The sequence below is a fragment of the Leptonychotes weddellii genome, chromosome 8, assembly GCF_054177405.1.
Source record: "Leptonychotes weddellii isolate Sample4059 chromosome 8, ASM5417740v2, whole genome shotgun sequence".
Classification (NCBI taxonomy): domain Eukaryota; kingdom Metazoa; phylum Chordata; class Mammalia; order Carnivora; family Phocidae; genus Leptonychotes; species Leptonychotes weddellii.
In genome coordinates this window covers 77,484,304-77,507,723 of record NC_138376.1, presented here as the reverse complement: position 1 = coordinate 77,507,723, position 23,420 = coordinate 77,484,304, and the positions used below count along the sequence as shown (strand labels likewise).

General features: G+C 34.3%; 1 pseudogene; it reads right to left on the bottom strand.

Moving 5' to 3' along the window:
* Window positions 1–10,708: 10,708 nt before the first annotated feature.
* On the bottom strand, window positions 10,709–21,172 carry LOC102741923 (cerebral cavernous malformations protein 2 homolog pseudogene; annotated as a pseudogene).
* Between the last annotated feature and the right edge of the window lie 2,248 nt (window positions 21,173–23,420).

Here is a 23,420-nt window from a genome sequence, read left to right as displayed (position 1 = left end):
GTGGCTGTAACATTTCAGTTTTAATGAAGACATTTGTTCCACATTTGAAAATTGAATACAACTGCATAGGTTGCACCTAGAGAAAAGAATACTGAAAACTCTTAGTGAGACCAGTAGCCAGTAAGAAATGAAAAAACCCCAAAAATCATGGAGAAAATGACACTTAGAGAAACTGGGATGGAAATGACAATAGTGAGTCTGCAGAAAAATGAACAACTAACCTGGGTTTGAGGAAAGGATAATTCTGGGGAGAAGTGGGAAATAAACTTGGAATGCCTAGCATGGAGTATATTAGAACCAGGGCCGTGAGATTAGCGGCAACTCCTTGGGCGCCTCTCATTCTCAGGAGAATGAATAATATATTTAAGGTAGCGATTCTTAGGATCAGTGTCATATTAAAATAAATGGATCCAGAATGTCAGATTTCTTAGTTTAATATCTTCAGAGATACTTTTAGGTGAATTTGATTTGAGTTAGATGAATCATATTGTAGCAGAATTTTAATTGACAGGGCAGGAAAATAGTCTGTGGCTAAAATAGAGTAATAGAGGTTGTACTAAAATAAAGATATCAAATTGATTTAATCCACCCAGAAACATACAGAAGCATGCATGTACACCCCAAAGGACTTATATATATGGGATGTTTTACTAAAATAACTAACCTATCTACAAATTGTGTAATGAAAATAGCTTTATATGACTTTCTCTAAGTATATATAATCGGTATAGCTAGATATGAACTGAATTGACTCAATATGTATCTATCAATATGCATCTATATCTATATCTATGGTTGAAATAGATTAGTATGTGCACAGTCTGTTCCTGTAATGAGTCTGTACTATATTAATAAGATTTTTCTGCAACAGGCAATCCAAAATGCAAAGCTCAGTCATTTACTACCTTTGTGCATTTTCTTAATTATTTTATGTGGGGTTTTACTAGATAATATTCAGTAAGGTTCATTCCAGTATCAATACATTCATGTATATAAATCTACCCAATTATGTTTCACCTTGCACTATTTCCCAGTTGTTTTGTATTTGTGAATCTTGCCTTCTTTTAGGTTTTTAGTATTCATGAACTGTATCTTCTGGTCACTTTTCTTTGCCCAGAATATAGATGTGCATGAATTCCACACTTTTCTCCCCCATAATCAATTATAGATATTAATATCCTATTGCTGATTAATTCAAAAGTGCCAACTGGTTCTCTTCTACATGCTTGACACTGTATCAGGTTGTGGAACTCCAGTAGTGAAAAAATTGACAAAGCTCCTATTCTCATGGAGCATATTTTCTAGTACAAGAAACAGACCAAAAACAAAGAAATTAGTGTACACCTTTTTACTTAAGCCTGATGTGGAGCTAATTTATAATTGTGCAAACTATGATACATTGTTTTTAGGAAACAATACAAGTCTTTGTTAAAAATTCATGGTGGTAGTGTAAGAGGGAAGTCTACATGATGAATGCAAGATGAATATGGAAGGTCTCTCTGAGACTGTGACAACTAAAAGATAAGGAAGGCCAATCATGCTTAGAATTGGAGAATGAGCATTGGTATTATAAAGAAACTGAGGAGCTACAGCTTACAGAGTTGGGGAGACTTGTATATGATGAGTTCAGAAAGAGTATGATGGAAGTGACTTGGTGCCCTTCATAGCTTTTATTTCTGCATTTTTTCCAAAAATATCTTGATTTCCCATTTTCAAATTCACCCCTCCCCATTCTCATCCATAAAGTTTGGAAGGGTTTACTTCCCCTTGATCTTCAAGGGTAGGCCATGAATATCTTAAACTGACCATTATATTCCATGATCCTGTTCACAGTGGTTGTTTCAGGAAGTGTATGACCTGGTTCTGGCCAATAAAATAAAGAATCATGCGTATCATGGGAGAAAAAGAAAGAGACTCCCTGTCCTTACACGGTGTTTGCTGTTGCTGGTAAATAATAAAATTGTAGCAGATGGAAGGGGGTGCTGGGAGGAGACATTTTGAAGAGCCATGCTACCTTTGAGAAAAACATTATTTCTAAAATAAATATAATTGGGTGTACTTTAAAGCTCCTCATCAATATTGATTATCTTTAAAATTTCTAATTTATTGATCATCAGAAAATTACTATATAGTAAAACCAGATAATCATTCTAGTAAATATTCACATACTTAATCAGTTGCTTAGGCTCTCTTTAATACTAAGACTAGTATTTTTCTGAGGATGATGTAATTTTAACCCAGAATGATTATTTTTTAAATTTTCATAAATGTTTTTCCTTCTAACATTTTCTTCTTTTAAATTCTCTTACAATTTATTTAAAATTATGCCTGTATCCTGGCTATTGTGAATAATGCTGCAATGAATATGGGAGTAGAGATATCTTTTCAAGTTACTGTTTTTGTTTCCTTTGGGAAAAATACCCCAAAATGGAATTTCTGGATCATATGGTAGTTCTATTTTTAATTTCTTGAGAAACTGTTTTCCATAATGGCTGTACCAATTTACATTCCCACTGATAGTGCACAAGGGTTCCATTTTTTTTAACATCCTTGAAAATACTTGTTATTTTTTATCTTTTTGATAATAGCCATAGTAACAGGTATAAGATGACATCTCATTATGGTTTTGATTTGCATTTCCCTGATGATTTGTGTTATTGAGCACCTTTTCATATACCTGTTGGCCATACGTGTGTCTTCTTTGGAAAATTATTTTATTCAGGTACTTTGATCTTCTTAAAATCAGGTTATTTGTTTTGTTTGTTTGTTTGTTTGTTTTTTGCTATTTAGTTTAGCAATACCTTATGTATTTTGGATATTAACTCCTTACCAGATAGAAGGTTTGCAAACATTTTCTCTCATTTTGTAAACTGCCTTTTCACTATGATAATTGTTTCCTCTGCTGTGCAGAAGCTTTTTAGTTTGATGTAGTCTTTCTTGTTATTTTTACTTCGTTGCCTTTGCTTTTGGTATCATATCCAAAAAAAGAAAAAAAAAATGCCATGACAATGTTAAGGAGTTTTTTCCCTAACTTTTCTTCTAGAAGTTTTACAGTTTCAGGTATTACATTTTTAAATTAATTTTGAGTTTACTTTTGTGTGTTGTGTATACAATTTCATTCTTTTGCATGCTGATACCCAGTTTTCTTAACACTTACTGACAAGACTAGACTATCTTTTCTCCATTGTGTACTCTTGGTGCCCTCGTCAAAAACTAATTGACTCTGTACATGTGGCTTTATCTCTGGGTTCTCTATTCTGTTCTATTGGTCTATGTATTTGTTTTTATGTACCATATTGTTTTGATTACTATAACCTTGTAATATAGTTTGAAATCAGGAAATGTGATGCCTCCAGTTTTATTCTTCTTGCTCAAGATACTTTGACTATTTGGAGTAAAATACTTTGACAATTTGGAGTCATTTGTGGTTCCACACAAATTTTACCATTGTTTTTCTAATTCTTTAAAAAAAAACTCACCATCAGTATTTTGAAAGGATTACGTTGACTCTATACATCATTTTAGTAGTATGGATATTTTTATAATATTAATTCTTCCTATCTACGAACTCAGGATATTTTTCCATTTATTTCTTTTTAATTATCTTCATCAATGTCTTATAATAGTTTAAAGTGCACAAATCTTTCACTTTCTTGGTTAAATTTATTCCTAAGTGTGTGTTTGTTTGATACTATTGTAAATGGGATTGTTTCCTTAATATCATTTTGGATAGTTGTTAGTGTATAGAGATGCAACTGATTTTTTATGTTAATTTTGTATCCTGCAACTTTACTGAATTTATTAGTTTTAATACCTTTTGAGTCTTTAGGGTTTTCTATATATACAATCATGTCATCTGCAAACAGAGACAATTTAGCTTCTTCTTTTCCAATTTGGATGTCTTTTATTTCTTTTTCATTCCTAACTACTCTAAGTAGTTGAATAGAAGTGGTGAGATTGGGTGACCTTGTGTTGTTCCTGATCTTTTAGGAAAAGTTTACAGCTTTTCATCTTAGAGTTTAGCTATGGACTTTTCATATATGCCATTTATTATGAGGAAGTACATTCCTTCTATACTTAATTTGTTGAGAGTTTTTATCATGAAAGGATGTTGGATTTTGTCAAAATAGTTTTCTATATCTATTGAGATGATCATATGATTTCTATCTTTCATTCAGTTGATGCAGTTTATCACATTTATTGATTTGCATATATTGAACCATTCTTGCATCTCAGGAAAATCCCACTAGATCGTTCTGTAGGTCTTTTAAATGTACTGTTGAATTTGGTTTGTTTGTATTTTGTCGAGGATTTTTGCATCAGGTTCATCAGGGATACTGGCCTGTAGTTTTCTTTTCTTCTGGAATCCTTATCAGGCTCTGGTATCAGGGTAATGCTGGCCTTGTAAAATGAGTTTGGGTCTGTTTGCTGTGGCACAGGCATGCATGACTCTTCCCAGGTCCCTTTGTGGGTGGTGCTAGTGACAGAACCAAAGCCAAACAAGAATGTAGCTGAATCCACAAGAGGTGGGGCTATTTCTGGGTCTACAGCCAGAATCATGGTTGGTGAATCTGCCACCTGGGCTTGGGCCTGCCTTGTCAAAATGGTTCATCTCAGTCTTAGGCTTCACTAGGGTTTCACAACCTCCTACATTCCTACACAACTGGATGGATGCCTGCCAAATTATTATGGCTATGAGGGGAACCAACTGGGAATCTTCTGTTATGTCATCTTGCTAACATCACTTACATTTAATAGCTGACATTTACTAACATTTGTCATTGAATCTACTGAGTGTACAGTTGCTGGTCAGGATCCTGTTACCATAATAATACCCCAAAGTACCTATCTTGATAGATACCATTTTATATATGATTCTAACATTTAATAGCACTATTTAATACAAACATAGAACAGTGATTTCATCAAATGATCAGTAGAAAAAAATGGCTTACCCTATTGAAAGCCATCTACTTGAAACTTATAGCATATATTGTGTTGAAAAACTAAACACATTCATAGTTATAAACAAGGCTAGCAATTAGCATTATTATGGTTTAAGACTGAGCTACCAGGCAATAAGTCAAAAGTAGTAAACCAGTATATAAGAAAAAAATGAATATCAAAAGCTATGAAAAGAAGGAACTAACATAAATTGACTCAACTATTGGACAATCTTGCTCATAAGTACAACTGTAAATATAATAAACAACATATGAATCAATGAATTCAAACAGTGCTTTGAAATAATGTCACATCCAAAGTTTATCCTATCAATGTTTCAAGGTTAATTGGGCCGTTTTTGGTATAATTGGACAACTTATTTTTCATTTGCCACTTCAGAAACTTTTCTACCTTTTTATTTCTAGGGCTAGAAACACTGACCTCTATTGATTGCATCTGGCTTCTGTTCACTTGGCTAATGGAGTAAGCTGACAGGAGAACCAAGTGTACTTATTTCCCACTCTTTTATCTAGGGCTGCAAATTTAGCAGGCTCCATTCCTTTTTTAATGGTCAAAACTTCTGGCAAAGGGTCTATTTTCCATACTTGAATTTTTCGCAGGTTCCAGTAACACCATTCCTTTTTCCTTGCCTCTATGGGCAGTGAAGGAGTTCCTTGGTTTCTAGTCTCTGGAGGCCTCACTGGTCTTGGTTTGTTCCTTCACTCTAAGCCACAAATCTATGTGTTGAATAGTTCTTTATTTTCAATTTTCTTGTAAAATTATTAACACATGCATGTGTGCTATTTATTCTTGAGGTATTTTTTAATTTATATTTTTCACAAATTGAGTCATTTTGCCTCTAGTTTACAATGGTTAATGTGAAAATTTTATAATTGTTTTATTTTAAAACATCATTGTCTTAAGTTTATCTGCTTTCTGTTTTGTAAAATTTATTTTTTCTCCCCTCTTTCTTAGTTCATCCAAATTTCTATGTAGCTGTTTCATTATATATATTTTCTGATAAAAATATTTTGGTTTTGCTGATGAGTTATATCCTGAAATTTTCCTTTATGTTAATATATGTTCATATATTGATTCATACATTTCTTCAATTTTACGGCTTATTTTGTTATTTTTTTCTAACTTCTTGAGTTGATGTCTTTGCTAAATTATTTTGTTTTCATATTTTTCAATAAACATGGAAGTGTATACATTTTCACACAAGCTTTATAATATAGTTTGATTTATTTCTAAACATTTCAACATCTGTTTTGATTTCAGTTCTGCATTAAATACATATTTAGCTTTTGCCTGTTTCTTGCATTACATATCTGAATGGGAAGATTTTTGTTTGTTTGTTTTTTGGCCATCACTTTGTTGTTAATTCTAACACCAGTGAATTCTGGTTGGTGAATATGTGTTGTAAAATGTTTCCTGTTTGGAACTTAATGGTCTGTCTTCAGGATTGCATATATGGTTTTTGTTGGGATTTCTTATGTGGGTGCCAGTCTAAACTTTGCATTTGTCCTCTATGACTTCATTTATTTTAAGTCTGCTTAACCTTTTTCTGAGGATAGTATTTAAAGTTATCTCCTCCTACGATTGTGCAGTTTTCAGATTCGTCCTTATTTCAATAATTTAGAGCCCATCAAAGCTATATTACTTAGTAAATTAATGCTCTTATGTGACATCTATTATAACAGATGTTCTATGTTAGTTCCCATTGATATTTTTGTTTTGGATTTATTTTTATTAGATAACTTTTCCTTCATATGTTAGTTTATTTTTATCCTTTCTATTCAGTTTTGTTCATTGCTTTCTTAAACAGTATATACCTGAGTTGTAAACCACTATAAAAATTTATTTTATTAAAACTAATAATGACCTAAGGTACATCGTACCTATTTTTTTATATTAAATGCAATAAAAAAATCCTTCTTCTGGGGAACCGTCTACTTTTGGTGGGAATGCAAACTGGTGCAGCCACTGTGGAAAACAGTATGGAGGTTCCTCAAAAAGTTAAAATAGAACTACCCTATGTCCCAGCAATTGCATTACTAGGTATTTACCCAAAGGATACAAAAATACTGATTCGAAGAGGTACATTCAGCCTGATGTTTATAGCAGCATTATCAATAAAGCCAAATTATGAAAAGAGGCCAAATGTCCACTGATGAATAGAGAAAGAAGATGTGGGGTGTGTGTGTGTATGTGTGTGTGTATGAATAAAAAAAGAATGAAATCTTGAAATCTTGCCATTTGCAATGATGTGGTTGGAGCTAGAGTGTATTATACTAAGCAAAATAAGTCAGAGAAAGACAAATACCATATGATTTCACTCATATCATGAAATTTAAAAAACAAAACAGATGAACATAGGGGAAGGAAGAAAAAAAAGAGAAAGGCGAACAATAAGAGACTTTTAACTAGGGGAGGTGGGCGGGAGGATGGGCTAAATGGGTGATGGGAATTAAGGAGGGCACTTGTGATGAGCACTGGGTGTTATATATAAGTGATGAATCACTAAATTCTACTCCTGGAAGTAATATTAGATTGTATGTTAACTAATTAGAATTTAAATAAAAACTTGAAGAAAAAGAAAGAAAAAATCTTTCTTTTCTGTTGATGGCAGTGTTCTTAATATGAACATACCTTTTCATCTGCTATATTTACTCAGGATGTGCTACTTCTCTTGTACAGTCAAAAGGCAAGGAAAAGTATTTACTTTTTATATCCTCAACTGTATTTCAGCTCTAACCTGGTTTCTTAGGATCATTTAATATATTTTTTGAATTTGTGTTAAACACAGAGAAACAGATCACTTTTTATCTTTATGTACATCATTAGCTATATGAATATTATAATGCCATGTAAGTTAGTTAAATTAGGAAGCATCCCAGCATTTGAGTTTTGAGTAACTCCATGTGATCTCTGAAAAGGTAATTTATTTCTGGCAAAAAGTAGAGCAGCATCTAAAATCACTTGCAAGACAGTCTACCATTTGTGGTTCTCTACTTTTGTCATTTTCTGCTATCACCTAGAAGAGTTTGAGTATTTTCAAAGACTTCTGATTAGAAAACATCATGGTGGGGTGAGCCTAGGTGGCTCAGTTGGTTAAGCATCTGCCTTCAGCTCAGGTCATGACCTTAGGGTCCTGGGATCAAACACCCCCCCCCAACATAGGGCTCCCTGCTCAGCGAGGAGTCTGCTTCTCTCTCTACGTCTGCCCATCCCCCTGCTCCTGCTCTCTCTCTCAAATAAATAAATAAAATCCTTAAAAGAATTAAAGAAAACATCATGGTGAAACAGTGAATCTTTGTAGTCAAAAATCCTATTCTCATTATTCTAACATTTGATTTTGTATTAGTGCTGAAATGTAAGCGTGGAACAAAATAAAAATAAGAATTCTTGAAAAAAAGTATTTAGAACGTTAGGCACATAGTCATTAAGAACAGGTTTGTACTTATTATTTGTTGTGCATATTATTTATTTGCTATTTACCATGCTTTTTTATTATTTCGTTTTTTAATTTTTCTTTTCTTTTTTTTTAAAGATTGTATTTATCTATTTGAGAGAGAAAGAGAGAAGGAAGCCTGCTTCTCCCTCTCCCACTCCTCCTGCTTGTGTTCCCTCCCTCACTGTGTCTCTCCCTGTCAAATAAATAAATAAAAAATAAAATCTTTAAAAAAAAATCAACTTTTAATTTACTGTTTTCCTCTCTCAGTTTATGCATTACATCTGAGTTTTCTTATTATATCTTATTATTTGTATTTATTTATTATTTATTTTCTTATTTATTTATTTATAAATTGTTTTTATTGCACTTTCAAAATCTTTTGATGGATTGCTTCTTCATGCTAATAGTAAAATGGCCTAAATTAACCTTTGCAGTTATTCCAAAATAGTGCTACTAAACAAGAAATTATTTTTAAAAATCTCCAACTAAGAAAACTGAGAAGTTAGTTTGTAACAGTAAAATTTTAAATAAAAACTCAATTTGACATTCTAACATAGAGTTATGGTGTGTGCTGTCCTCTGTGAATGACCCATGATGTTATTCTGTCATCATTCCTTCACTATGACCTTTGAATTCTTTTCCTAATAGTTACAATTAATTTGTATTGAGCAAATACATGGCTCTATCCAAGCTCTCTTACGAAGCAGAGCTCTCATTTTAAGATTAGCTGGAGTTGTGTAATCTATGGCCAAGGCTTGATTTGTCATATGGCATTGAAGTACAGGTAGCTCTTTTACTTTTTTTTTTTTTAAGATTTTATTTGTTTATTTGAGAGAGAGTGAATGAGAGACAGAGAGCATGAGAGGGAGGAGGGTCAGAGGGAGAAGCAGACTCCCCGCCGAGCAGGGAGCCCGATGCGGGACTCGATCCCGGGACTCCAAGATCACGACCCAAGCCGAAGGCAGTCGCTTAACCGACTGAGCCACCCAGGCGCCCGCTCTTTTACTTTTGTTCAAATCTATTTTCTGCATGATTCATACTGGTCAATGAAAGGATTATAGAATGCCTTAACAGAAATAGAAGAATTTTTGAAAATCAATACTTTATATAACCTGAAATGTCAACATAAAAAGCAAAAGTTAAAGAGGAAACACTTCAGTATTAAGTCCCTTAATTCGAAACCATATAGAATTAGAAATTTCTATTATAAATATAGAAATGTATCCAGACCAGAAGATAACTATCTACAGAAAATAATATCAGAAGAAATAACTATTATAGATATATGGAAAGAAGTAAGAGTTTTTCTCAGCTTTCGATCTCTTTAGAATTTGCCAATCTGGGGAACTGCTGGTCCAAGTGAATAGTACAAATAAGAAAAAGAACATGCTGTGCTAGAGGGGATGGTGACTTCCATACTTTTCTAGGGGACTTGAGTCGAAGTACAGGAGTATGGAGCTTTGGTATGAATTTCATTTATCTGTCATTCCTCCTAAGCCATGACCTATCTCACCTCCAGGAAGATTTAGAACATTCTGCAGAAGGCCCTTTGTGGACAAGGACCAAGAGGGAATAACAGTTTTGCTTCTTGAAAAAAATCATTCAGCTTCATTTGGGAGAGGAAAAAGGTCCTTGGTAGATATTAATAAAAGTATCAATAAAAAGCCTTTCCTCCTAGTTGATGATAGATTATCACAAGTTTTCTGACTTTGAAAGGAATCTAAGTAAAGAAAAGTAGATGTACTTTATACCTTCTCCATTCTGTGAATCTCTTCTGGTCTCAATCATAGACTGAAGCCAATTATAAAATGTTTAGTTACATAGTTCAGTGAACTCTTTCATGATTTAAAAGACTAATTTGGACCTTTCTCTTGTTCATGTATTAATTTATGCAATCGCTGAACTAGTACAATCACTTTTTTAAGTACCCAAGACGCTTTCACTATAACATCCCTTGCCTAGTATCATCAAAAAAATAAAAATAAAAATAATAAAAATAATAAATTCTACATTTTAGGAATCTTACTGACTTCTAATCAGTTGGCTTGGAAATAAAAAGTTGTGATAGCCTTACCTAAATTGTTAGGCAATGAAAAAGTCAACAACTCTATATGTATGTATAGTTGTGACAGTATCTATGGGACTATCAGAAAATTATCTTAAATGAACCCACCCTTACACATAATTAACATGCAATGAATTCTTGTTGAACAAATTAATGGATTAAAAAATGTAGCCTTTTATGTTTGCAAAATATTTTATGTAGGCTGTAATAAGAAATTTCTATAAGGAGGTGTCAGGACAAAGAACATTTCAGTCAATGCAGCAGAAAATGAAAATATCTGTATAGTGTGATATATGATGACCAAATGAATTATCGTTTTATGTTGCTTGACAAACTCCTTTACAGTAGAGGACTACCTACTCCGGTTGTTCCCCCTGCCCAGCCCCGAGCCCGGAGAGGAAAAGGGCAGACGCACAGAAGTCCAGTGGACCTCTCCCCAAAACGGCTGGACAACCAGGAAGCGAGTGGGTGGGGACGGCGAGCGGCGCAGGCCTTCTCTTACCATGGAGACGCCGCTGCCGGCCTTAGCTCCGACGGGCTCCAGGAAGTTAGACTGCTGTCTGTCCTCCTCAAGGATGAAGGGCTGCAGAGGCAGCAGTCCGAACTTGCACTTGTTCCTGCAGAGCTGCCTCATGTTGATGCCGAGTTCGGGGACTGAGGCCCCTATCGTGCTCCCCATGCAGCCGCGATGCGCCTTGCTGGAATTCTGCGGCGAGAGACTGATGCGCCCCGTCAGCCCGCAGCCCCGCAGCCCCGCAGCCCCTCAGCCCCTCAGCTGCAATGGCGCTTAAAGTGTTCACAGGGCTGGTCCTAGCGTGAGGAGACCTCTGTTTGCAGAGGGGCCAGAGCGAGAGGCAACCTGTGTGCGTACCCTCGGCGAAAGCGAAAGAGCTGGCTTCCACCTCATAGGGACCCGTCACGTCCACTTTTGTGAGAGAAGGTCACTTTTTGTGAAGGGACAGGTGGTGGGTGGGTGTGGAGGCCCAATAAAACCCTGCTCTACCCAGAAACTCGATGGTGGACTCCGTATAAATACTCCGGAAGGCTTGGCTGAACGGGAAGCACAGCTTCTCTGCAGCGACCCTGGCGGCTGGCCTTCACAGGCCTCACACTGCTTCCTGACTGGGAGCCTGAGGTGAGTGAGGCCCCTAGAACTTGGCGCCCATGGACCCTGGCTGGGGAAATGGTCCTGGGCTGTCTACAGGACCGCCGGATGCAAGGCTTCCTCCCGGAAGTGGGAGACGGCCACAGTGTTTTGCGTGGGGGCCCTGCGATGGTGTCCTTCTGGTTCCTCCAGGCCAGCTTCACGTTGCAGGCAGACAGGCTGATCACAGCATGGTGCTCCTGTGCAAGTTTTGGGGAGCCAGTGGGATTTGCAGCATCTGTGAAGTGCAGAATCTCATGGAGGCATTCAAGTACCTTGGTATGTCTGTTAACGGAGACCTAAGTACTTTACCTCCTCCATGTAGTTGCTCAGCCCTCTGTCTGGCCCACACGCTCAGGCAAGGGCAGCACCACAGGGAGCGGAGGGTACCTCTTTGTCACCTTCTTCCAAGCTTCTTTATATTTTTCACCTTTGGGAATACTCATGTAAGCGGCGACACAATTCCAGGCTTCTTGCCCTTCTTGCCTGGCTCGCCCCGTGCAGCTCCACGTTGAAAATTGAGTGAGAGTTAAGTGTAGATTTTATTCATCAAATTTTAATGCGTTAATCATGTCTTAATTTAGTGTTTTATCCTAGTGTTAGAGGGGAGGACTTTTTTATAAGGAGAGCTATCTTTACCGCTCTTACATGCAAAAGACAGTTAATAGCAATTTGTATGTTTGGTAGTTTATAATGTTAAAAACACCACGTTTTAATGATTCTGTACCGTTTTGTCTTTAATTTTTTTAAATCTTATTTTAGATATACAGATTTAATTTATTTCTGGGCATAATAAAACTAACACACTTATGAATACAAAAAGATTTTGGGTAACAATTTAAAAAGATGTTCTTAGATATCAATGTTTATCATGGTAGAAAATTTAAATTTCTTTTTGTTTCTATGTAAGAAATAATATATAGAACAGTTAAGAAAACACTTAGAGAAAACAATTGATAAATTAATGTTTGTCATTAAAACTGAACTACCAAATGCCTTAAATTCATTTACAGAAATGGTATTATTTTATACATTTTGAATTTTATTTATCAGGATAATATGCATGGTTTCTTCTTCGACTGAGGTCCCCCAATAATCAAGTCTAGAAAACTGAGAAAGGATGAGGTGCTATTTAAATAAAATAAACTCAGATAATTCAAAACCATGTCAACATATTTTAGTTTCTATTTAATTTACATTTTTTATTAATAGATCTTTTATCTCATGAAAAAATGTAAATATGTAATGGTTATTTTCCTCCTCTGCTATATAATTTAGACTCAAATTTTTAATAAAAATTTATAAGTTGAAGATTCATCTCTAAAAAATAAAATATTATCCAATATTGACAATGCTTAAATACAATTGTAAACATATAAAATTAAATTTATAATAAATAATGTTAAGGGGTACATATTTATGTAACATAAGATAGCACTTAATAATATGTCCAAGAGTAGCACATTACTACACATATTTGTGAGTCATTTCAAATCCTGCTCTTTCCAAAACATTTTTGTGGTTTTATTGACATCATTTACCAAGAATTTATAATATAATGTACTATTTGTGAGTATTTCTTTTGTTTTATTTACTATACTCTGATTTTATAATATCAATGAATGTTTTTCATCACATTGTGTGTACTTATTTATGTGTATGCGGTATTTCCTTTAATAAACAAAACTAATTATCATTTAAATATTGAAGAACTACTTCAACGACTTAAATAATTTTACAGAAATAAGTAATTTCAAAATGTTTTTCCATGGCTATATTTTTACTTTAGCAACCTCACCATAATTGTAATAGTAAATGTACTTTGACCTTACAAATTTATGTTATAACACTTCTTTTATGACAGAAATTTTTTTCTACTTTATGAGTATGTTAGTAAAAAGTAAAAAATGTATCTGAACAGATAAGCATAAATAATTCATAATGCAGTCATGTCTATGAATAAAATATGAATTCAGAATATTTTCAATGATAATGCTTTACTTTCAAAATTAGAATATGGTATATTATTCAGCAAAATGTCACTAGTAAACGATAGAGAAATTTTCATGGCATTCCATTTTTGCATTTAAACTCCCCAGATATGTTATTACCTCACAAATACTGACATTTCATCTAAATACTTCACCCTCTTTGATTGCTAACCATTTAAAACTAGTCATGGTTAATTACTATATTTCTTTTCCTTTTTACCTATAAAGAGCAAATAAATACAAAAGCGTTCAAAGATAATATATGATTTGGGAAACATACCCAAAGAAATCTACACTAAGTATCAGACCACTGAATGTTCAACATTGCCTAAACATAATGGAAATGGCTAAACAATGCAGTTTTTCATATTCTGAATTCTTCAGTACTTGTAAAAGATATATGTATGGAGGAGGGGGACCAAAAGTGATGAAAAGACAAAATTTGGTAAACATCCAGAGAATTCAAATTCCTATGGTCAGCTTTTGTTGCTTTAATTTATCCCTAATACAAGGTTTGGCCAGGTCTAAATCTATCAAGATCTCTCTTACATGCTTAAGATTGGTTTAACACTAACTTGCAATCCAATTGGCATCTGTTAAAATGGTTCTACGTAGAAGCCCTGTTAAGGTGGAGGAAGTCATATTGATATTTATGTAAAGCCAAGTTGATTCATGCTGGTTTGGGAAAGTTCTACCATTTTCTCTGGGGATACTGGATGTTGGCTTTGACTCTTGGCCAAGATAAGAGCTATGGGATTAATAATGTGCAGTTTAAAGTCTAAAATTCTTCCAGACACATTCCAGGTTTGGGTTAACTGATGTTTTTCACTTGGTGTAGCCTATTAGACATCCATGTTAAACTATATGGCCAGAGTGTGTAATCCCCCTTTCTAACTTAGGTCTTGAGTTCTTATGAGGCCAAGATTCCTTGCACAGATCTTGATGGTTCAATTGATATGGAAGCCTAGCTCATATGCCATTAAGGATCCTGGGGAGATTGTCCTTGAGTATGTTTCAGACCCCCCCACACTTGCCTGTATTCTCTTCCTATTGCTATATCTTATTTTTACTTTAATAAAAAGTGTTATGTGACTATTCTGTGGGAAGCATGGTGAGTCCTTTGAACTATCCAAACTTGGGAAATCTTTGTAGTATTTAATTCACTTTTTCAGGGCTAGGACTAGGTTAAGGCAAGCCATGAGTCTATCTAGGGCCCAAAATTTTAGGAGGCACTCACTTGCAAGAATCTGAGGGTTCCTCCTTTAATTCTGTGTTGTGGGTTCCTCATTTGCCTCATTCTAGTCCAAGACATGCTATCTCTCTCCCTGGTCTCAGATTTCTTTCCAGTTAAATACATAGGACAACTCAGACTTCGACCTCTGTCACCAACTTGCCTTTATTGTCTTTCCTGTCTTTGTGTTACCTCAGACAAGGTATTCTTTATGAATTTTCAATCATAAATTCATTAAAATCTATATATTTATTAATGCTCTCAATAGCTATTGTCATTAAAACAATTTTAAATACTCTTCTGAAGTAAGCTATGCTAAAATTTTAGTGAGAAAATAAAAGAATGGATTAACTATTGCCATTAAAACAACTTTAAATACTCTTTTGAAATAAATTATGCCAAAATTTTCGTGAGAAAAAAATGGTTTAGAATCTGCCTCAATTATTTTAATTCTAGAAACCCTTCAGAAGTAGGACATTGTCTTTGTTGTTTCTCATCCAGAAGTTTGATACTATGGTGGCAATATCTTGCAAAGTGAAAGGATTAGGAGCACTTTGGCAAAACTATTATGTGTCGCATTCCATACATTGGAGAGTAGAGCCTTGAAGTACAAATAACTCTCTTCAAGGGAAGAGCATTAGCCTTTGGTCCACAGCACTTGTTAAAACACATTATATTTAGGGGCATCTGCATGGCTCAGTCAGTTAATCGTCTGCCTTTGGCTCTCTGGTCATGATCCCAGGTCCTGGAATCGAGCCCAGAGCCCTACATCTAGCCCGGCATTGAGCCCCGCATTAAGGCCCTCATTGAGCTCCACAATGAGCCTCACATTGAGGCTCAGTGGGAAGTCTGCTTCCCCTTCTGACCTTCCCCCTGCTCGGGCTTTCTCTCTGGCTCCCTCTCTCTCTCAAATAAATAAATAAAATCTTAAAAAAACACATAATATTTAGTTGATGATTATTATGTGTTAAAATAGCAAATATGATAAATTCTAAGAGTTCATAAAAGATGTCACATATTCAGAGTATTTTGGACAATTTCAAGTTTGAAATATTCTTGGTAACCTCGGTTGATATCGTTCTTGAATTAGTTTCCACAAGCATTCATAAACCTAAAAGATTCATTTTAATTGTGATGGCATTTTCCCACCATGAGCTAGTCCATTAAAATCACATTGAGTGAGATTACAGGTAAAGTTCTCAGCTGTTGGTTAATTCTCAAGCCAAGATAAAATCGTTTAATGCCAAATATCCTGCTATGATTTTAAAGTAACCATATAAAACACTAGTCAGTGACATGTAAAACTGCTAAATGCTTTTCTTGGGGGCTTGGCTTGATAGCTAGCACAGTAATATATTTTTAATATGGAAAAATATTTAGAATAAAATTCTAAGAAAATATTTCCTTTTTTAGTAATTAATCTATTCAACACTAAGGAATTTAATATTACAGTTTAATCTTTATTTTCCCTAGTAAGAAGGCAATGGGTTAAAATAGTTATATCTTTATCTTCTGAGTACTGATTTCTTAGATAGACCATCCTTTGTCAATGATAAAGTATTTCACAATGATAGAAATTCATATAAATATATTATATTGGAGACCAATATTCATGACATAAAGAATGGTATTCTAATATATAGATTAAACCATTTCTCATCCATGAAGAACTGTATATCCTAAAATGACTCACAATAACAGATAAAGTTTCATTGTTAATTAATTGTATATTAATCAATTTTATAAATATGCTGTTAACTTCAGTTTTCATTTTTATTATAATGTTTACAGTGCACTATTACATAAGGCATAGAGTTAAGTTTGGAACAAAAACATGGATTTTGCAAGCAGTAGTTTATTTACAAAGTTCAATGCACATTTTCCTGGTAAACTGTCAAAATTTTTTCCTCTTTCAGCATCCATTTCTTCATCTAAAAATGAGACTATTCCTACCTATAGGAATATTTTAAGATTAGATTTCCCATTTTACAAACCATAAGATTTTACAACAATCTAAGTGAAGCCCATGAAAGAAATTACTTACAAAAGTAAACAAAAGGGAACAATTGTCTTAATAGGCAAAGTTCATTGAATCCAGTTATATATGGCTGATGAGACTTTCATCTTCCACCATGATTTTATTTTAAAGATTTTATTTATTTGTTTGACAGAGAGAGACACAGCGAGAGAGGGAACACAAGCAGGAGGAGTGGGAGAGGGAGAAGCAGGCTTCCGGCCGAGCAGGGAAGCCGACGCGGGGCTCGATCCCAGGACCCTGGGACCATGACCTGAGCAGAAGGCAGATGCTTAAGGACTAAGCCATCCAGGCGTCCCTTCCACCATGATTTTAGAGGTCTGCTAGAAGTGTTGCTAGCACTCTTTCCATTAAAAAAGAATAGAACAAACATTAAATCCGTCAACAGACAAATGGATAAAGTGTTACAAAATATTCTATGTCATATATTTATATATATTTGTACATGTATACTATTCAGCCATTTAAAAATGGAAATTCTGCCATTTTTGACAACATGGATGAACCTCAAAAACATCATGCTAAATGAAATAAGCCAGACAGAGAAAACCAAATATTACATGATCTCACTTATATGTGGAATCTAAAAAAACTCATAGAAACAGAGATCATGATGGTGGTTGCCAGAAGTGGGGGATGGATGGTAGGGGAATTGGGTGAAAGTGGTCAAAAGATTCAACTTTCAGTAAGATTAATAAGTTTTGGGAATATAATGTACAATATGAAGACTATAGATAACAATACTGTGCTGTATATTTAAAAATTGCTAAGAGTGTACCTTAGAAGAAAAACATTATAAATGCTGAAGTAATGAATGTTAACTAAACTTATTTTGGTAATCATTTTGCAATATATACATATATGAAATCATTTTGTTGTACACTTTAAACTTTATGCAGTGTTATCAGGCAGTTATATCTCAATAAAATTGGAAAAAATAAAATTCCAAATATTATGAAAGAAATAGAACACCTAATTAAATAGAGGAAAAAGCTTTGATTCAATATTGCTAATGTGTTAATCTCCCCATTTTGATCTGTAGACCCAATGGAATTCCAATCAAAACCTTACCATATATTTTGGATATATTTACAAGCTGATTCTAATATGTATATGGAAGGTCAAAGGACCTTGAATTTCCATAACTATTTTTCCATAGCCAAAACCATTTTTCAAAAAGACGAATAAATTTGAGTCTCAGACTACCCAATTTCAAATATTATCATAAAGCTACGGTAATCAAGACAATATTTAGGAAGCACTAAGGGATTTTCCTTCATTCTTCACAGTGAGAAGCTAGTGGGAATCCTGGAGGTGAAACTGGTGAAAGTGTGGGGGCCCTCCTAACACTGGGCTTCCCCGAGATTTTAACTTTCCAGATACTCCACACTGAGCTGCGAGCAGTTCTTCAAGCACACTGTAAGTTTACCTGCTGTGTCCTGGCACCAACAGTGGCTGTTGCTCCCGGTAAGTTATTCTCGATGATTCTCTCTGGCCACGTCTCTCTTCAGTTTTGGGGGCAGCGGCTTACCTTGTGGCCTCAATTCTCTGGTGAACCTTTAAGGAGTTGTTTTGCAGCTTGTTCCGTTTTATCTTATTGTGAGGCTGAGAGTGCTACTTCCACACTTTTTACATGTCAGAGCAGAGATTTACACTTGTATCTTTTAGAAACCTAATTGTCTAGGAGACTTAAATTTTTAAAATGTTATTCTAAGGAAAATAGTTTTCACTGTATCTACAAAAGCTAATAATTAAATGAACCCTAACTGACTTGGTATTATATATATTAATCACATTTATACCTAAGAAAGCTATACAGTGTGGAGAGTGCTGCTTTAGTTTGTTGACTGTCTGGAAAATTGAATCTGTCTAATTTGCCAATTCATTTTAAATTTGTTTAAACTATTTATACAAGTTCAAATGGACTATTGATCTTGCTTCAAATTTTCCTTATGTGTGTACACAATAACTCCCAATCCTAGAATAATCTTCAAATACTCTATATCTGTGCCTCAGTATTTTTTATATAACTTCAAGGGATTTCATTTTAGTTTTTAAGGGGTAAAGATGGTGTTAAAATGAAATTCCTAGGTGGGAATGCAGTAGACCATTCAATTCTTGACTTTATCTCCAAGATAATTGTGCTGTTGTCAATTCATTGTTCCTATAATTTTCTCTTTATGGTGAGCTCCGAATATGGAAGCATAGCCAAACACATCAGTAAGTCTCTTAAGGTGCAGCCATATTCTTCCTTGTTTTGATTTTATGACAGTAGCTGTATTTCATCATGATAAAGAAAGTCTACTGTCCCTACTAATGTAAGAACAACTTTTTTTTGCCTGGCACAAATAGCCCAAAGTGACCAGACAACAGACATAGGTTTAGTTGAATCCTTACTGTATTTCCAGGTAGAAAAACTCTTCCCCAGGAAGTCAAAACCAAGAAATCAAATCAAAAACGAATTTTTTAACAGAGTTGAAAATGTGGGGGATAAATTCCCCAGGGTGTCACTGAGAAGGGCTATTATAACTTCCATTTCTTAGTTCTAGGCCAGTAATGTTGAAACAGTCTATATTTAGCTCACAGCACTATACTGAGCTAGTCTAGCCATTAAATAGAACTAGTATTTTTTCTTTCTTTGATATCTGGTCTTAAGCAACTACTTGTAAAGTGAGAGGGATAAACACCAATACAATAGTGACAGGTAACAAGTGAGTCTAGGACACCTATTTATGTAATACAGTTTTGCTCTTTTTAATTGCCTGAGCTTTACCCAAGGACACCATTTCTGTTATATAATCAATTGGTCTTGAGTCACTCAAACTTGTTATCTGGTGTTTTAGAAAATATGCATTTATGATAAGCATCCCCAAGCCCTCTCATTACCTAATGTCTCAAGGCTAATGCCAGGGACTTAGAGTCTATGATAGATCCACAAACTGTTTTTCAATTGAATAATAATTCTCTGTTGCACACAACGTAGCATTGCTTAAGAATCCCAGAAATCTATGCTGCAAGTTCCTACTAGGTTGGCCAGAAATTCTACATGATACCTTTTTTCCCTAGATGTATCTAGTATCATGGCATCTATAGAACCATATGACTCAAGTGACAGTACTCCTTAGTACCATAGTTTGAAATAGATACAGGCTTCTCTCTTGCTCTTGCCCACTCAGAGCTCAAAAATTGATTCAGATGTTATCAATATGGAGGGCAGGAATGAATGTTCTGTACATTGTCCACAGGACCTAGCCTTCAAATGTTACTGTGACAGAGAAAAGAAAAATTAATATAGCTCTGAGCCCAAGTGTATGTGTACTGCTCTCTGTCCTAAGGGAGTCTAAATGGCTTCTGATTCCCCTTCTGGATTGAGGTTGATAGGAACACAATCAGTAGCTATTTGGCAAGTGCTCAAGTTTGTGGGATATGTTTTAATAAAGATACTAAATTCATTAGAGCTGGGACTGTCACATAGTTAAGGTTAAAAATAGACTACTCTCTTCTGCTATCTTCTACTTGCTTTTGAGGGGACCAAAGTATTGAATTAAGTGAGGATATAACAGGGACTATCATCCTTGTATTCTTTAAGTCTAAGAAGTTTGCACTACACTATGCCATTCTAATTAGTGTTGCTGTTGGGACAGTGAGTATTTTGAGTGGGAATCAGAGGTATCATGGGCTTCTATTGAGGCTTTCCTACCATGATGACTCTGAAATCCACAAGTTAAGGAACGAAAATGAGGGTTCTGAGAGTGCCTAAGTGTATCCATCTTGATCATGCATTCAGAAACCATAGAAATACCCAAATTCACAGACCTATTGAAAAAACTGTGAAATGAACTTGGACTGGTGTTTGAATTATCTCTGTAAACAGGGGGCAAAGGGACAAGGAGGACTGATGATTTCCGAATTCCCTGGTATCAGTTCAGTGTCAGCCCAGACTCTGCATACAATGGCCCTGTGAAGATCCGACCTTTCTAGTATTTAGTTACTATGAAAGATGGTGGTAGGTTCCTGTGGAGAAAAATTCTTGACCACTGAGATACATACTTCCTGTGGTTTTATAGGGCCCTTCTTCAAGGAGACTCAGCCTTCCATTAAATCAATGAGCTCTAGGTCTCAGAAGTGGTTTAAATCTAGAAGCTGGGAGTGGGATAGTGCTTTGTTATTGTTAACTGACACAGCTAGAGGTCTTGGTCTTTTCTGGTTATACATGTCAAGAAATACTTGTATGGGGTCCACATTTTTCTTATCTCCTGAAGAACCATGGTTTATTTCAAATTGTTTCAAATCCCTGTAGGTCATGTTCCCCTGGTATATATTCTGGCCTTGCTATCCATCATGTCTATCATTCCTTTCACAATTAAGTGTTACCACTTAGTCTGAGCTACTGAGATCCTCTTATTCACACTGGTAATAGGGAGCCTAATTTCATAGCAGCATACCATACATCAGTCCTGGCCTCCTACAGTAATGCAAAGGAAAGCTGGGGGAGGAGTGGAGAGATGATTGATTGGTTGAGATTTTAAGGAATTTTCTCACACAATTGTGGAGGCTAGGCAAGTTCAGAATCTTCAGGTAGGCCAGTGGATTAGAGATCCAGGGAGAAGTTTCAGTTCAAGTCCAAAGACAGTCTTCTGGCAAAATTTCCTCCTCTTCCAGGGAGGTCTTTTTTTTCTGTTAAAGCCTTGGATTGGACAAGGTTCACCCACATTATAGAGGATAATCTGCTTTATTCAGAGTCTACTGATTTAAATGTTAATCTTATCTAAAAATTACCTTCACAGAAATATCTAGAATAATGTTTAACCAAATATCTGGGTACTGTAACCTAGCCAAGTTAACACATAAAATTAGCAATAATAGGTAGTAAAAGTAAGAATTCTGAAACCATATTTTTCTGGGTTCATAACCCAGTTATTCACTTTATGGCTATGAGGAACTTCACTTTCCTGTAATTCAAATGCCTCATCTGTAAAATGTGGATAAGAAAAGTATCTTTATCAGGGGCCAAATATGAAGATTTAATGCAGTGAATGAAACATAGTAAATGCTCCAAAATGGTAGCTCTGATTGTTGTTAATAGTTTGAAAGAAGATAGCTTTTGTAGAACATTTTTGTACAATAAATGTCAAGTTGTGATATCAATGTTTTAATAATTTCATATGACTAATTCACTGGCTTTAAGCCTCTTTGTATGATTTGTAACTCATCCTTAAATATATAGAAACAATGTGTCTAAGGAAACAAATGGAGCAAGAGGCTTTAGGAACAATTAATTCTAGATTTAGTTATATTTATATTAAGATATTTATTTTTGTTCCCATTTTAAATTTATAATCATGTAGTTAATTTCATAATGCTTTTTCAAACTAGAATATAATTGTGAATTAAAATTTTAATTTATAATTTTTACTAAACCATCCTTATAATTTTGTTATAATGAATTTTTATAATTTCCTACTCAATTTTATTTGTGGAGAAGGGATAGTGTTTAAATATTTCAATTCATATTTATTCTTCCTACTAATACATTTATTTCTACATTAATCTTTATTTTTCTATCTTGTTTTTCAATTGTTCTTGTTTTATTATTTCTGCAAAATTGTTATATATTTAGCTTATTTTCATTATTCTTCAGTACCTAATAACAATATAATTCTAGATAGATCTCATGGGTTTTGCTGCATAAATTATCCACTTTTATTACTTTAACATTGTCTGTTATTTTTAATTTTTGTTAGGATAAAAGTTATTTAAACTTTACTTTTTCTATGTAGTTTTAGAGACTGGAAGATTATTTGTTTCTATTTTTATTGCTTTATGGTCATAGAATACAGACTTTTTTTCATAAATATTCTTCAGATTGCTGCAAATCTTTGGTTAATTTCCAGAGTTTTGAAAAAGTTCATTCTGACAATTTTTACCAGAGGAGAGAATTTATGGAGGGCCTCACTCTGTCAGGTTCACTGATGTTACTCACCATTTAAATTTCTTCTTTCTATTAACTTTTGAGGATCTTCTGTATTTTGTATACAATTTTTGTCAGATATGTTTTTTTGGAAAAAATTGTTTCTTGAATTTTCCTTTTTTAATATTGTCTTTAGGAGAATAACAGTTTTATAATGTCAATGCAATTTAACTTAAGATTATTCTCCTTCATAGTTTGTGGCTTTCATATTAATTTGTGCAAAATCATGAGTATTTTTTCTTACATTTTATTCTAAAAAGTTCTTGTTTTACTTTATAAGTTTACATGGATTAATTTTTATAGACATTATGAAGATTAAATCAAAGTTTATTTTTGAATATTTATGTCCAGTTATTTACACCATTTACTGAAAAGATTATTCTTTCTCTACTAGAATACTTTTCCATTGTCAAAAATTATTTGGCTGTATTTTTGTGGGTATATTTCCATTTTCTCTAATTTATTACATTCATTTATGTGTTTATCTCCTTTACCAATATAACCTGCCTTTATTCCTATAGAGGAAATCATTAACCAGATAGCTATTTTTAGAGATGCCTGAGTGGCTCAGTTGGTTTAGCA